Source organism: Mixophyes fleayi, chromosome 2, assembly GCF_038048845.1.
Source record: "Mixophyes fleayi isolate aMixFle1 chromosome 2, aMixFle1.hap1, whole genome shotgun sequence".
Classification (NCBI taxonomy): Eukaryota; Metazoa; Chordata; class Amphibia; order Anura; family Limnodynastidae; genus Mixophyes; species Mixophyes fleayi.
In genome coordinates, this window is record NC_134403.1 from 328,445,529 (window position 1) to 328,461,315 (window position 15,787).

A 15,787-nucleotide genomic window follows, 5' to 3' on the forward strand; every position below is an offset into this window, starting at 1 on the left:
ATGTAACAAGGGAACTCAGCGTCCGTTTCCATCATCTGTCTAATGAACTGAGAAAAAGATTGCTGCACTGTGGAATAATAAAGAGGAGTGTGAGATAAGTGTTTCTTTAAAAAGAAGGAAAAACAGATTTGATTATTACCCTTCAAAGAAGCATTGTCAGAGTTTTGTATTGGCTAGCTGCATGCACAGTACATATGTGTTGGAGGGCTTCTCTTAAAGATGTGCTATCATATAGCTGGTTTTACGGGCACAAAAAATCTCCAGTGAGCCACATCTGGTACACAGGCTACCGGTTGGACATACCAGGTTAAAGGATAAGCTGGTTGTTAGTAATTGTTTCCTATATACCCAAAGAATGATATCAAATGACAGTAGTATATGTAACAGGAATATAATAACAATTTTGTGTGTTCAGTCATTTGACACCCTGACCACCCAGTCAGCTTAAAAAGTTCTCCCAACGGCTAGTTGAGGGTGTGTGTCTTTGTGTCTTACGGCGCGTAATATGTGTTTGATGATGTCACTGGAAAGTGGAATGTTATTATACATGTCCAAACAGCGTGCTCCTGTAACCCAACTGTCTATGCAGCTTAGATTGGACACTGAGCTCAAGCAAACATCTTTTAATAGTTACATTATTATTCAGCATTGTTACATATGGGGCATAGTAACAAATCAGGCTCTATAGATACAGGATGTTCAATAGTAATTTTATATTGTTACAGTTCATTGTTGATTCATTCACTTTATGCCTTTCAAAGATCACTCTATTAAAAATTAAACTTTAGTTTTGGGTGAAGCTCACAAAGATAATATAACATTTAGTACGTTTAATGTAATAGTCCAGAGCTACAATCCTCTCCTAGTGAGTTGGGCCTATTCAAACTAAGCGGTATTGGCATTGTCCCTGTCGTTTCATATGAATGGAAAGATCAAGAGGTAGAGATATCAACAACACAGCTGCCTATCGGCAAGCAGCAGTAGAAGAGAGTATTGGAGTTTTGGTGACCTGGAGCCTTCAAGGTAACCAGGTAGATTGGGGTAATGACAGATCAAAAGGTAAGATGAGTTTATTGTTATAATCAGTGGTGGAAATATACATTATGTGGCGCACCACATGTAGTCACATGCAGCTGCCACCCACACCTCTCTGCTGTCCTGGGTCACATTATGTCCTCCTCACACTCCCCTTATAACATATACCAACCTCCTGCCTACACCTTGTCACATGCCCCAACTTCTCATTGTCATATCATATATGGCGAAAAGAGGAAGAGCATGGGTCACCTATGACCAGTGCATAGAGAGAATCATGGGGGGAGAGTGGGTATGGAATCTTTGACAAATATCCTCCCTACTCTCCCCTTATCACATCTGCACCCCCACCATTCTCTTATTGCAATGTGTGCCCCAAAGGAGTTTGACATAATTAGCAGCAATAGAAAATCAGCCCCTAGAGTCATATATAGTGAGAATAAGTAACAGAGCTTTAGAGACAAGAAAATGCAGGGGCCTAACACTGGGAATAAACTTGGAGTTACTCCATGTTTAATTGGTGGTTCCTTTATAAAGGCATTACCTACAAGTCTGCATTAATTAGAAGTATCTTCTTGGTTTCCCCTGTTTCAGGTATTTGTGTAAGTTTGTATAGCTCTTATGGATTTTAGGAATAACTAACATAATTTTGCTTTATCTCCTTCAGTACCAAAAGTGCTAGTTACAACTTAATCCCTTAAAACCTCTGGCTGTTCTATTCTATTCTATTCTGTTCTATTCTATTCTGTTCAATAACTTTTCTTTCTCTGACTAATCCTGACCCAATTCTTACTGGTCCTGTAATTATACTCAAATTAGTTGCCACTAGAAAGAGCTAAATTTGTGTGAAACTCTGATCTTTGTGATACCTTCAGCATCCGGGACTATTGATGTCACCATTGCTCCAGTGTAATTATGTACAAATAATGTGGTACAAGGATGTATGTGCAGAGGAAATGTTCAATTACCCCCGATACCTGTTCCTTCATCCTCCTTCTATGTTATGCTACAAGTTTCAGTGTCTAGTAATATCCATGTAAAATGGATCAGGTTACTGAGTTATCTTCTCCTGGGTAGATTCAGCAAGTGCCAACACTGGCAGAGGAGAGAATCTTCTGAACCATGGGAGTCCTATGTATTACTTACTAGTTGGGGTCTGGAATATAATTTAAGAAAAAAAAATGTTTGTTTGTCAGGAAGTCTATAAATCTCCTTTAAAGAGATATTACAGTGAATCAAGCGTTAGGCTGGGTACACACTACAGTGTATTCAGCCAATTATCAGGCCAATCACGCGATAAATGACCGTTTAGCCTGATATTACATTAGTGTGTACACTTAGATGATGATTGATATTGATAGTCGTTCCAAAGCACCGACCATCGTTTCATTGTTCAGCAGAACTATACATCTCGTTGAGCTATGAACGACGTCCTTCCAATCCTGCAGTGTGTAAGCACTCACGATCACGAGTTTATAGAGTCATGATCTCCTCAGCCGACATTTATGACAGATAATGAGCACAGATCTGAGGGTAAATATTTTAAAACATGTATAGTGTGTACACATGAATCGGCTGCTGATCAGGACATTTTTTTTTCCAGTTGTTATTAAAATCGTTGTAGGAATTTTCTGTAGTGTGTACCCAGCATTAGGGAGCGTGCCCATGGGTCTTCAGCTCACATTGCCCGTACACTTGAGGTGTCATTATGCTTTATTAACGTCACTCAGTGTATCTTTTTCCATAACATGCATTTTGGTAGACCGGGAGAACTAAGTGTACAAGGTTATAAATGTCACACTGTGAAAAAATGTTGCAAGACGGCAAGCCTATATTTAGTAAGAGTTATTCAGGAGTATTAGTAGGAGCAAAGCATAGGTAGAAGTAATCCTAATTCCTCACATAATCCTTGAACTGCCATCAGAAAAGAGGAAGAATTAAAAGAGAAGCAGAAGGAAGAAGAAAGAGAGAAGCGGAGAGGAGCGTGTAAGGAAACTACTGGGGGGAAGGATATAGGTGTATTTTCCTAAAAATCATAAATATATTTTCCAAATAGGTTATTTTCTCTTAAAAAAAATAATATTTCAGCAATCTATCAGCAAAACCAATCAGTGGGGGCCAGGGAGGGGGTGGGACGGTGTCTTAGAAGACCTGTTGCCAAATCTATAAAATAAATAGAGGAGGGGGGGTAGTAGGTAAGTCTATTCTGGTTCCTGATCTATACATAACATACAGGGTTATTGATAGTGATAGTCGTTTGATATGACTATTCTGGCACCCAATCTGTAAAAATACATAGGCTTGATGTGACTGTTCTGGTGGCAAATCTAAAAAAAATAAATATATAGTGTGGAGGGGGGGGGGGGGGGTGACATGACTTTCATTGTTCCTGATCTGTAACAAATATGGTACTGGGTGGGAGACATTGGCCTTTTTATTTCCATTTAGTTATTAGTTTAATGCAGAGGCTGCTGGTGGTGGTGGGGGGGCTGTCTACATTTTTAATGAAATGCTATTAACTTCATGTCGTGGCTGGTGTGGGGGAAATAGGTCTACATATTAGAAGTGAATGTTGGGGCTGGTTTGGGAGGGAATAGTAGAGAGCTAGGTGCTGCCGCTGGGAGGCAGCGCCTAGTCACAAGATATAGAGAAGAGCGACATGAGGAGAGGAGAGACATGAGGGGCCAATGTGAGAAACATGATGGGGGCAATGTTTGCAGCACTCTCTTTATATGTATTAGACCATAAGGCCCCCTGAACTTAGCATCAGGATGGGCTTGTGTACGGCCAGCTTAAGTGGAGATGTTTAATAAACCAAATGAATGTGTATATTTCAATGCCTACCTTAGCCAGGCCAAATACCAACATTTACCAAATTGATTATATTCTGGATTGCATTTGGGAAAAGCTCTGAACAGTGTGAAGATATAGGTGGTATACAGGGCTGCCAAGAGGAATTCAGGGCCCCGGTACAACAAATTCATGGGGCCCCCCTTATAGTTGATTAAGCGAAAAAAATTTGCAACGCCTGACGGCGGTGCAAAATTTTTCGGGGGTGTGGTCACACGATTGGGGGCGTGGCAATGCGCATTGGGGCGTGGCTAGCACATCAAAATCACTAGGTCCTGAATTCACCAAAGCGTGACATTTGTCCAAGCACTTCTGACTTTCAGGACATCTAGCACCCTTGTGTAGTATAGGAAGAATGCAATGTGTACAGAAAGAGTTCAGTCTTGGCCTGCGCCCTCTGGGCTCACCAAACATTGGCATTGTCCCTATTAGAATCACAACATTTCACACACTATGCTGCTCTGTCCTACCTGTTCTTCTCACTTTCTCCACCTGTGGCTGCTGGTTTCTTTAGTTGTGGCTTGTCCGGATCCTGGAATGTTGGAGGACCTATTTGGGAAAAAAAAGGCTACATTTAGAAAATTATAGTCAGCCCTGTCGTTTTTTTCCTCCTCTGTGCCTCTCTCCCTTTTGTTCCCTCTGTGCCTCTCTCCCCTTTCTTTATAGTACTGTCCCTCTCTGTTTTCCTCCCCTTGCCTCTCCGTTTCTTTACTTACCTTTTGTCAGCTTCTTTCTTTTCTTTTCTTCTTTTCTGTCTTCTCTTCTCTCTTCTTTCTTCTGGCTTTTCATACTGGCTGCGGCGCTCCTCACTGATTGTCGGGCGTGACTTGATGACGTCATGCCCGACAGTCAGTGTGAATGGAGAAGAGGAGGGACGCGGCGCCGCGCGATCACGTGAGTATTGTTTTTTGGGGGGGGTTTCCCCACGGGGAAAAAAATGTAAAAAAAAAAAAAAAAGATCACAAAAGAGAAAATTTTTAAAAAAAGAAAAAATTTAAATTAGCAGCGAGGGCCCGGCCCGGGCCCCTGGCATGGCTGGGCCCGGGTAAAATGTACCCGCCCCCCCCCTCTCGGCAGCCCTGGTGGTATATATCAATAGGCTAATCCATTTTCCCAATAAAAGAAACATAATCAGAAAAGGCTGTTAATGGCTTGTCAAATGATGGCAGGATCTACTAAATCACCACACAAAATTATTAGTATTAGCCAGAAAATACCAACACAGAATCACCGTTCTATCCCACAGCATGCTTGTTTTCTTTCTCTTGATTACCTTTGCATTAAACTTGCATGTTCAAAGTTTATGTGTCAGCTACACACACTGATGCCTATAATTTATAATGAATTAAAAGGCTGCAACTACATAAATCGTTCAGTCCACAAAATGTCTGCTTCCATTGTGTAAGTGACGAATACACTTTTAAAAAAAACTTGAGTTGGCTCATAGTTCCTATTCCTGCTTATCAGATATCATTTTTGTATTTTTGTTGTATATCAGAGAAACCTGTTGGAGTGCCTGTTGTAAACCTATCTGCCTCACACCCGGGTCAGTCTCTGTCGGCTAGGACTTATTTTTTTTTTTAATTTTTCAGCCTCTTGGAGGGTACAAACTCAAATCACCAGTGGCGTGTAGTGTGTGGCGTGTGGCGTGTAGTGTGTGGCGTGTGGGGTGTGGCATGTGAAAAAAGGCAGGGTTTTTACCCTGTTTCTGATAGGCTATATAGCTCTTAAAGCACTGCCAGACCTTTCTTGCCATTCATAGCATAAGAGAAGACAACATTAACTTAGGAATAATGGGACAAGCATTATTTATTAATTTACAGGGCAAAATTCATTTATAATGAACTTATGGAGGCAAATTTAAAGTTAACTATTTTATAATTCAATTAAATGAAGGGACATTATAAGGTATAAATGGTTCCCCTATCATGAAATAATTACTGACCCAGTTAGCAGTCAAATAATGTTGACCCTTATTTTAATTCTAAAATAAAATATCTCCCTTAATTTCATTATAAAATAATTTTGCCCCATAACTTAATTCTAAATTAATTTTGCCCCTTAATCAATAAATCATGCTTACCCGGAGAATCAATGGTTAGGCACTTAAAACACTGAATAAGAGACTTAATGATATTACAGCCAAGCGCCACAGTTATAGCCCCAGGAGGAGAGGATGCCGTCTCCATCTCCCGTCTAAGGTAGGCAGTAGGGTTGGCAGTGCAACGGGAGAGGGGCGCCACTTCCACTATGTGAGGAGGGGGCACCTAGGGCACTCCCAGGGCTTGTGCTGGCCCTGTATAGCTTAGCTTACTCCCACCTATACTACCCACATTAGTGCACCTTCATGACTGCTTTACTCTTCTCTCGTGGTCCTCTTCTTTCAGCTGTGCTTTCTAATCCTCTATATCCTTCACTTAGATTGTAAACTCTCTCAAGATTAGGGAACTCACTACGCTTCGATTTCATTTCTCCATGTATTTTGTCTACCTAGCATAACCCTATTTTATTGTGTGGAGTGGGATCCATACGGCAATTTCTGTGTTCATGGTTCTGTCTAAGGCGAAGGGTGTTAATGGAGGGTAGGATCTAAACTTTGTGTAGCAAATTTCCCGCGTTTGGTGTGGTGAGATCAAAAATGAAAATGAAGGATGTATCAATTCTCCTTGTAGTTGTTATGATTCCTACCAATTTCAGGAAGCAGCAACAGAAGTATAATAAACCAAATGTCTTTATTCAGGCAAAATACATAAACAAGGATTCAGTTTGTGGGATATGCAGATTTCCAGGTAGCGGTATAAACAGGTATAACTCAAATCCACAGATATGAACAGGTGTGATCAATGGCAGGAAAGTCCACAGAGCAACAGGTTACAAGTAATGACAGATACAGTTAAATAGCAGGACAAGTATAATGAGTTACCCAAGTCCAGGAGGCACGAGGCTGTCCAGGGAAGCAGACAAACTGAGTCCAGTGACCAAGCAGAGATCAGGGTAAGCAGAATCCAATAGCCGGGCAGAGGTCTGGGTCACAAGCGAATAAGCATAGTCCAGAAATCAAGCCGAGGTCAGGACAACAGGCAAAAAAGCAGGGTCCAGGAATCAGGCAGAGGGTCATAACAGGAGACAAGCAGCTAAGCAAAACTAGAACAGGGATTAACAGGAGACAAGCAGCAGCCAGGTAAAAACGATGAACTGCACAGAGCACAGACTGAGGCAGGTATTAGAAGTTGTGAGACAGGTGCAGTTCTAATCAGAAAGGAAGATTAACTCCTACAGGCATGGTGGAAAGTTCAGGGGCAGAACAGCAGCACCTCTGGTAGATTTGAGGCACTGCTGCCACATACAAATATAGGCAGAGTCGTAACAGTAGTATTGGCATGTCTAACTTGAGGTTCTTCCGGTTGTGCTACACAACCTGTAGGTGGGAGAAGGACACAAGAAAGAGAGAGGAGTGGACTGTACAGTACTGTATTACTCACTGTGAACTGCACCAGCTCTCCTTGATGTTTTACCTATTTTTTACCTGTAACTGACATACCACAATCCCTCTCACAGAGTGCTTCACTGCTAACACGCAGAGTGTATGTCACAGACAGCAGTCTAACAAGCCGCAGTGACCCTAACGACAACTATATGGTGACTATACTGCGCAAATAACAACTACAGACTAGGTGAAGTGCACTATCCTGACTACTTCTGAAACACCCCACAATACACAACTGAATAAAACAATAACAATATAAGCATACAACAGTACAGCAGTGTTGAAAACAATCAAGGAATAATTAACTCTGCATACCTTTAATGGGGGCCTGACTAATGGGGTGCTAACAACACAGGGCACCTGGGGAATAGGGAATTACCAGCAATGCTGATCTATAGTATCGGTTTTGGCTGGAAAAACAGGGTGCCCACAGGCCTAATGCCTGAAACATCTGGTGACCACAGATCTACTGCCTGAAAACATCTGGTGCCCATAGGCCTAATGCCTGAAACGTCTGGTGACCACAGGTCTACTGCCTGAAAACATCTGGTGCCCATAGGCCTAATGCCTGAAACATCTGCTGACCACAGGTCTGCTGCCTGAAAACATCTGGTGCCCATAGGCCTAATGCCTGAAACGTCTGGTGACCACAGGTCTACTGCCTGAAAACATCTGGTGCCCATAGGCCTAATGCCTGAAACGTCTGGTGACCACAGGTCTACTGCCTGAAAACATCTGGTGCCCATAGGCCTAATGCCTGAAACATCTGGTGACCACAGGTCTGCTGCCTGAAAACATCTGGTGCCCATAGGCCTAATGCCTGAAACGTCTGGTGACCACAGGTCTGCTGCCTGAAAACATCTGGTGCCCATAGGCCTAATGCCTGAAACGTCTGGTGACCACAGGTCTACTGCCTGAAAACATCTGGTGCCCATAGGCCTAATGCCTGAAACGTCTGGTGACCACAGGTCTACTGCCTGAAAACATCTGGTGCCCATAGGCCTAATGCCTGAAACGTCTGGTGACCACAGGTCTGCTGCCTGAAAACATCTGGTGCCCATAGGCCTAATGCCTGAAACGTCTGGTGACCACAGGTCTGCTGCCTGAAAACATCTGGTGCCCATAGGCCTAATGCCTGAAACGCCAGGCGCCTAAAGGACTTAACCGTGTTCCCAGGCTCTAGGCCTGAATTGAATGAGCCACAGGTCCTGTGCCCAAATTTGTAGTCGGGCCTAGTGCCTGACTTATGTTCCTATGGACCTAGTGCCAGACTACTTTTCCTATGGACTTAGTGCCAGACTACTGTTCCTATGTACCTAGTGCCAGACTAATGTGCCCATAGGTCTAGTGCCAGAATGCTGAAGTACAGGCACAAGGTCTGTATTAAAAAATGCCTAGAGGCTTTAACTAATTCTTGCCGCTCTCTGCGTCAGCAGGTGGAAATCCTCATTAGAAACCCTTTTCCATCCTTCCTGCCAACCTCATCGTTGGTGAGCCCATCACCTTCTGTCTTGACTCGACGGCGCCATCATCCTCAAGAATCTACAGATCTCTTCTATCTTGATCGGCCGTCACTTCTTCTTTGTAGCTTCTCTCTCTGACGACAGACTGAGGCATATCATTTGCTAAATAAAAGCCATTGAGAGGGGGCAGATCAATGATGCGGTGAGCCTAGGATGTCCTCGGCAAGCTCTAATTTGCTTGCCATGTTGGCTTCTAATTGGACCAAAGTGAATCTTCACAGATTCGCTTGATCCAGGGCCAGAAGACGACGCAAAGTCTTGCCTGCTCTACAATGTTGACGAGCCAGTAAGTGAAGTTCTTCTGCCAGGCACCTCTTCACAGATGTATTGACTGTATAGTGCTAGTTAGTTGTGATCACATAAATGCTTATTGCTAGAATACAGCTATCCTTTGGCCACATACAATCAGTGCTACAAAAGGCACATGCCATTAGTCAGTAACTCCATGCCTTTATCACAGTCCTCTATCTGTTTCATCGCCAGGGTTTTCTTATATGTAAACTAGGTTGCTACTTTGCCTAGAATAGCACAATACTAAACATTTAACTCTTTGTATCTCCTTATGCATTTTTTAAATATTTTCTGGGATTTATCTTTATTTCTTTCTCTGTTAATCACTTCTACTGTAAAGCCTGTGATATAATCTTCCTGCCCTCCAGGGTCAGTTTAACAAGCGGCCTGATACTACCACAGCTCCGGGAGCCTCTCATAAATAACACTTACAGCTCAGAGCATGAAAAACTTCGTTTTCCTGGATTTTGCCGTTTTTTTCTTTTCTTGGAAAACAGAGACAAATGAAAAACAGTCCATCTAGTGCAGTAAAAATGTGCTGTAATAAAGAAATGTGATACTTCCTTCTGGTGAATATCAATCATTGTTGAATGGACAAATACTGTATCAGAAGATAGGAACAAAAGAACGAATCAATCATTTTACATATCAACCTATACATGGGACAATGAGACCAGTAACATGAGTCCAAGTAATAAGCAGACTTATGATCCAGTCTATATGTCCCTGGATCCAATGCATAATATGAGATACTGGTTACGTCCTCTTACCAGTGATAACACCAATCACACGCACATCACATCTATATCATCGATGGACACTTCACCCAGGCTATTTGCCATTCTGGGCGCTCAGAACTCTGCCTCTTGTCTGCCTACCCTTATGTCATTCCTGTCAAGCAGTGTAAAGTCCTCTGAGGAAACCACAAACTGGTGTGGAGAAACGCGTTAGTTGGAGCTATTGCATAACAACAAAGATCCAGGAACATCTTGACTCATAGGATTGTTGGTAAGAGGTTTTACACTACTTTACAGACCCGGGTCTATTGGCTATACAGGGACTGGGGATTTCTACTCCCTGATCTGTGTGAGACTAGAGATGCAGCTGTAGCTGACGGTATCAAAAGCCGCAGACACAGACTGCTCAAGTCATATCTGAGATATATACTTATCCAGCGGATTCCTATTCAACCTGCGAAAATTGTGGTTGTGATCCTAAAAAAAAGCCTAAAAGTTTGTGACTTTTATATAAAAAAAAAAAGGTATATATCTGCAGCTGGGAGCACTCTAATAGAACTGGCTGCCTTAGAGGTATATAGGAGTGATCACCCAAACACACTCCAATAGAAATATTAAATAACCAACCATATATAGAACCTTTGGTGCTACTAATTTTTTTGCATCGTGGAAGCCTAAGGATATTTGGAAAACAATAGAAGAAGATTGGACTGTATGAATTTTATTTATGACCCATTGCAAGAGGGAATGATATCTCTCATTGTTTTAGTAGCGTCAAAGGTTGTATATATGTTGGTTATTTGACTTTTATATTTTCCAGTGTTCTTATATTATTTGAGTCAATCTGTGGAATATCAGCGATTGGAAAGCTTTCCCTATATGTGCACTATAGGTGACTGGTGATCTGCAATGAAAGACTGAACTGGGTCCTAATATTATCATAAGTGAAGTGAATTTTTATTAATGAATTGGATACAGTGTGTTTTAAATTAACTTGTATATGGTGGTTTATTTACTGGAGAGTAGGTTTTAGCGCTTCTCCTCCCTCCTCCTTTTTCTAGTCCCACGATAAGAAGTCTCTTTGTATCTCCTTGACCAACTAATTTCTAATCTACTGAGGGTCTTCTCAAGCAATGAAAAAGACCCCCACGAGGGGAGAAACGCATTGGAAGACATAGAGAGAGAAGAATAGTTACTGGATAAGAGTGGTGTTTTCCCAAAAAGGGACAGGCAGGATGCACAAGGTACAATGTGTTTGGAGCAGAGACGGGGCCTGCTCATACCTGTCCTAATATCATAAAGGAACTTGACAGTGATACACATGGATGCACATATGGTTAGAGACTTCACAAGACACCATGTCTCACCGAAACACTGTGCAGTACATGACGTTGTTTTCATATCATCATGTTTTGTTTACATCGTATCATAATAGCTCCTGTTTTTGTTATTCCAAACAAGTTATTGTTTGTTCATCTTTGAGAAGGCATTCATTGAAGCCGACCAACACCTTAATACCAATTCAGGCTCCTAGGCAATGACTGACCTAAGAATGGACCAATCAAGTTTGCAGGAATTGTTGTAAATAGAAAAACTAGCAGACATTAAATATTACTGATGATTTTTTCTTTTTTTTTTCTTTTTAAAGTATTTACTCTGTAACACAAGTTGTAGACTAAATATGCAATAGTAATTGGAATGCTGCTGGTCCCTTACAATCAACACCTACAATTCATATGACTTCCATTAAATTTATCAGGCCCAAATATACATATATAAATTACATATCTGCCAATGTAACTTGGTACTTGTGAGATTTAGTTTAGAAGGTAACGGCTAACCATGGAGTAACCATGTTGAGGTTTTTTTTCTAGGGGTCGGGGGCTAGGTAGGACTACAGACAGTGTTGTGCAGCCTTAGGCGATTTAGCATACCCCTTTACACTTCAAATTTCATTCTGTGTTACCTTATCTGCAACCATAAGCTCTGTGGATGCCGCAATCAGATATCAGTCAGGCATCAGGCAGTTTGATGGTGATCTCAAAGGAGAGAGACAGATGCTGTTTAGTACTGGTAGTTCATGGACACATGCAAAGGATGATGGGAGTTGTACTACCACAATCATTGCACAATGTGCTGTGATATCAATGTTGGCTGCCAATCCCCCCAACAGGACATCTGTTTTAAAAGATGCAAAGCCTGAAACCTCCTGTTGGGAGTCACAGATGTTCCTGCAAAAATTAAACGAAAATGCTAATTTTCAGCAAATATTATAGAAATCATTTTAAGATGTAGATACCCTTCAAGCCCAGGACCAGACTGATATTCTTCCACTTGCAACACCCTTAAAATGCATTTTGATCCCACCCTTTTCCTGTAGGTCAGACACTGGTAACTAGGCTAACAGAGAACACATGTGACTCAAAGCTGAATAAATAAGGGTTCCAAAGGCAAGTAATGTACAAATATCACACTAACCTGTAAATGACTCAACTAAGAGAGTAATAGGTCATCTTTATGAATTATCCATATGCAGAAGCTGGTACTACAATATTAATGATACACTCTAATTATAGGGCAGACTAATTACACCAGACAGAAAACACATGGTGACCTAGGAAGGAATCCTGTGTGGGTCATGGAGCTTACAACGCACTCTAGATCAGATATAAGCCAACTGTGGCTGTTCAACTGTGGTGGAACCAAGTCCCATTAGTTGTCAAGGCATGCTGGGTCTAGTAGGTTCACCACAGCTGTAGATCCCCAACTTGCTTAAGTCAATTGTGGATAACATAATATCTATATAGGAGGAGTAGGGCTGTGTGGGCAATATGATGTTACTGCAAGACACAAATATTATACAGGTTAATATAAGGCAGCACGGTTTGTTAGTAATTTAACACTTCTGCCTCACAGCACTGGCATCATGAGTTCTATACCCCACCATGGCCTTATCTGTGTGGAGTTTGTATGTTCTCCCTGTGTTTTTGTGGGTTTCCTCCAGTTGCTCTGGTTTCTTCCAAAACTGCAAAAACATGCTAGTAGGTTAATTAGCTACTATTAAAATTGCCCTTAGTCTCTCTCTGGGGCTGTGTTGTGTATGTTAGGGGATTTAGACTGTAAGCTTCAATAGGGCAGGGACTGATCTGAGTGCTCTGTACAGCTCTGCGGAATCAGTGGCGCTATATAGATAGCTGATTATGACAAGTCTTAGGATCTATTTAATTTTGTAAGTGGCACTGCTTGTTATTTTAACTACTTCCTTTTTCATACATTAGAAAAGAGGATACACAGAGTATCAAAATAGCTGTTAAAGTTGTTACTCTTTTAAAGAGAGGATCTGAGGAGCCCGTGTGATTTTCTTCCTCCTTTGGACATCAGTGAAGAAGAGTACAAGACCTTGTGAAAAAGGTGGATATGTGAAGGTCTTTAAATCAAGCACATGTGAGTGTATAGGCACAAGGGGAATGTGAATGCCCTCAATCTGAGGAACAAAATTTGTGGAAATTTGGACATTATTTGAATTGTGTTAATATTTTGAACATTGGTTATACCATGTTTTCCCCCTTATACTTGGGGCTATACACAATCAGCGTCATAGTCCGATTCCCTTCTTCTTACATACACATGTTGAAGTAACAGTGTGACGGCGTCTTGTTGGTTTCTATACACAGCTGCAGGTATTTTTTAGTATGAGAGAAGCACTGAAGGATGTGATATTTACCAAACAGGTCTGGAAACGTTGCTATGATTTATGGAATAAACTATCCTTAATTTTGTCTGTAGTGCTCTGTCTTTTACTTCTAATGTGTGTATATGTATGTATATATATATATATATATATATATATATATATATATATATATATATATATATTATATAATACCATGTAATATAGTGTGTATATATATATATATATATATATATATATATATATATATATATATTATACTGATCAGCCACAACATCATTAAAACCACTGACAAGTGAAGTGATTATTTTGTTACAATGGCACTTGTCAAGGAGTGGGAAATATTATTAGGCATCAATTGGACAGTCAGTTTTTTAATTTGATGTGTTGGAAGCAGGAAACATGGGTAAGGGTAAGGATCTGAGCGACTTTAACAAGGGCCCATTTGTGATGCTTAGATCTAGATGACTGGGTCAGAGCATCTTTATAAACAGCAGGTCTTGTGTGGTGTTCCCAGTAAGGGTGTGCACCGGGCACTTTTAGGGGCATATTCAATTCCGATCCCGATCCGCGGGATCGCGCCGGAACAGCCGCGAACCTAATCCGCAGTACCGCAATAACATGGATTTTCGTTCGCTGCCCATAGGGCTGCGTACGAAAATCCGCGTTATTGCGGTACCGTATTACCGGCAGTACTGCGCATTTTCCGCGGTAACCGTTAACCGGTAAGCGTTACCGCGTATCGGATCGGAATTGAATATGCCCCTTAGTGTTTTGTGTTTTGGGTTTTGGGTTCTGATTAGCTTGAGGTTTTGGGTTTTGATTTGTTTTGCCAAAACACCTGACGAAAGGTTTTGGTTCTGATTTCGGGTTTTGGGTTCTGATTTATTTTTTAAAAAGCATAAAAAGCACTAAAATCCTAGTTTTTGGTTGTTTTCCACTCCTACGCTATTATTAACCTCAATAACATTCAATAACAATCATTTCCACTAATTTCCAGTCTATTCTGAACACCTCACACCTCACAATATTCTTTTTAGTCCAAAACGTTGCACCGAGTTAGCTTTCTGGACTGCGTAGTGGAGTGGCCCCGGCACCCAATTTGGTACAGGGGCCACAATACCTCCGCCTTCAAATGGTCTCAATTCCACTGCACAGCTGCCTGCTCCTACATCCTCTGCAGCATATACAGGGTGTAGTTCGAGCGCGTCAATGCCTCTTGTTTTTGACGATGACAGGTCATTTTCATTAATTTTGGATTTGGACCCAACACTGAATGTAGTTGATACGCATCTATCTAGACTGCGTAGTGGAGTGGCCCCGGTACCCAATTTGGTACCGGGGCCAAAATATATCACCCTCAACTGGCATGAATTCCACTGCACAGATAAAAACAAAGAACATAGTATTAAAAATGGTAGTTCCCCTTTTTTGGAACTACAGAAACAATGAACGTAGTAATAGAAATGGCAGTTCCTCTTTTTTGGAACTATAAAAACAAAGAACATAGTAATAGAAATGGCAGTTCCTCTTTTTTGGAACTACAGAAACAAAGAACGTAGTGATAGAAATGGCAGTTCCTCTTTTTTGGAACTATAAAAACAAAGAACATAGTAATAGAAATGGCAGTTCCCCTTTTTTGGAACTACAGAAACAAAGAACGTAGTAATAGAAATGGCAATTCCTCTTTTATGGAACTATAAAAACAAAGAACATAGTAATAGAAATGGCAGTTCCCCTTTTTTGGAACTACAGAAACAAAGAACGTAGTAATAGAAATGGCAGTTCCTATTTTTTGGAACTACAGAAAGAATGAACGTAGTAATAGAACTGGCAGTTCCTATTTTTTGGAACTACACAAACAATGACCGTAGTAATAGAACTGGCAGTTCCTATTTTTTGGAACTACACAAACAATGACCGTAGTAATAGAACTGGCAGTTCTAATTTTTTGGAACTACAGAAAAAATGAACGTAGTAATAGAACTGGCAGTTCCTATTTTTTGGGAACTACAGAAACAATGAACATAGTAATAGAAATGGCAGGTCCTCTTTTTTTAAGCTGCAAGAATATACTGCTCTATAATATTTTTTATACTTTTTCAATTATTTTTTTATATTTTTTCAATATTTATTTTTTTATATTTTTTATATTTTTTTTTTTTTAAAAGAT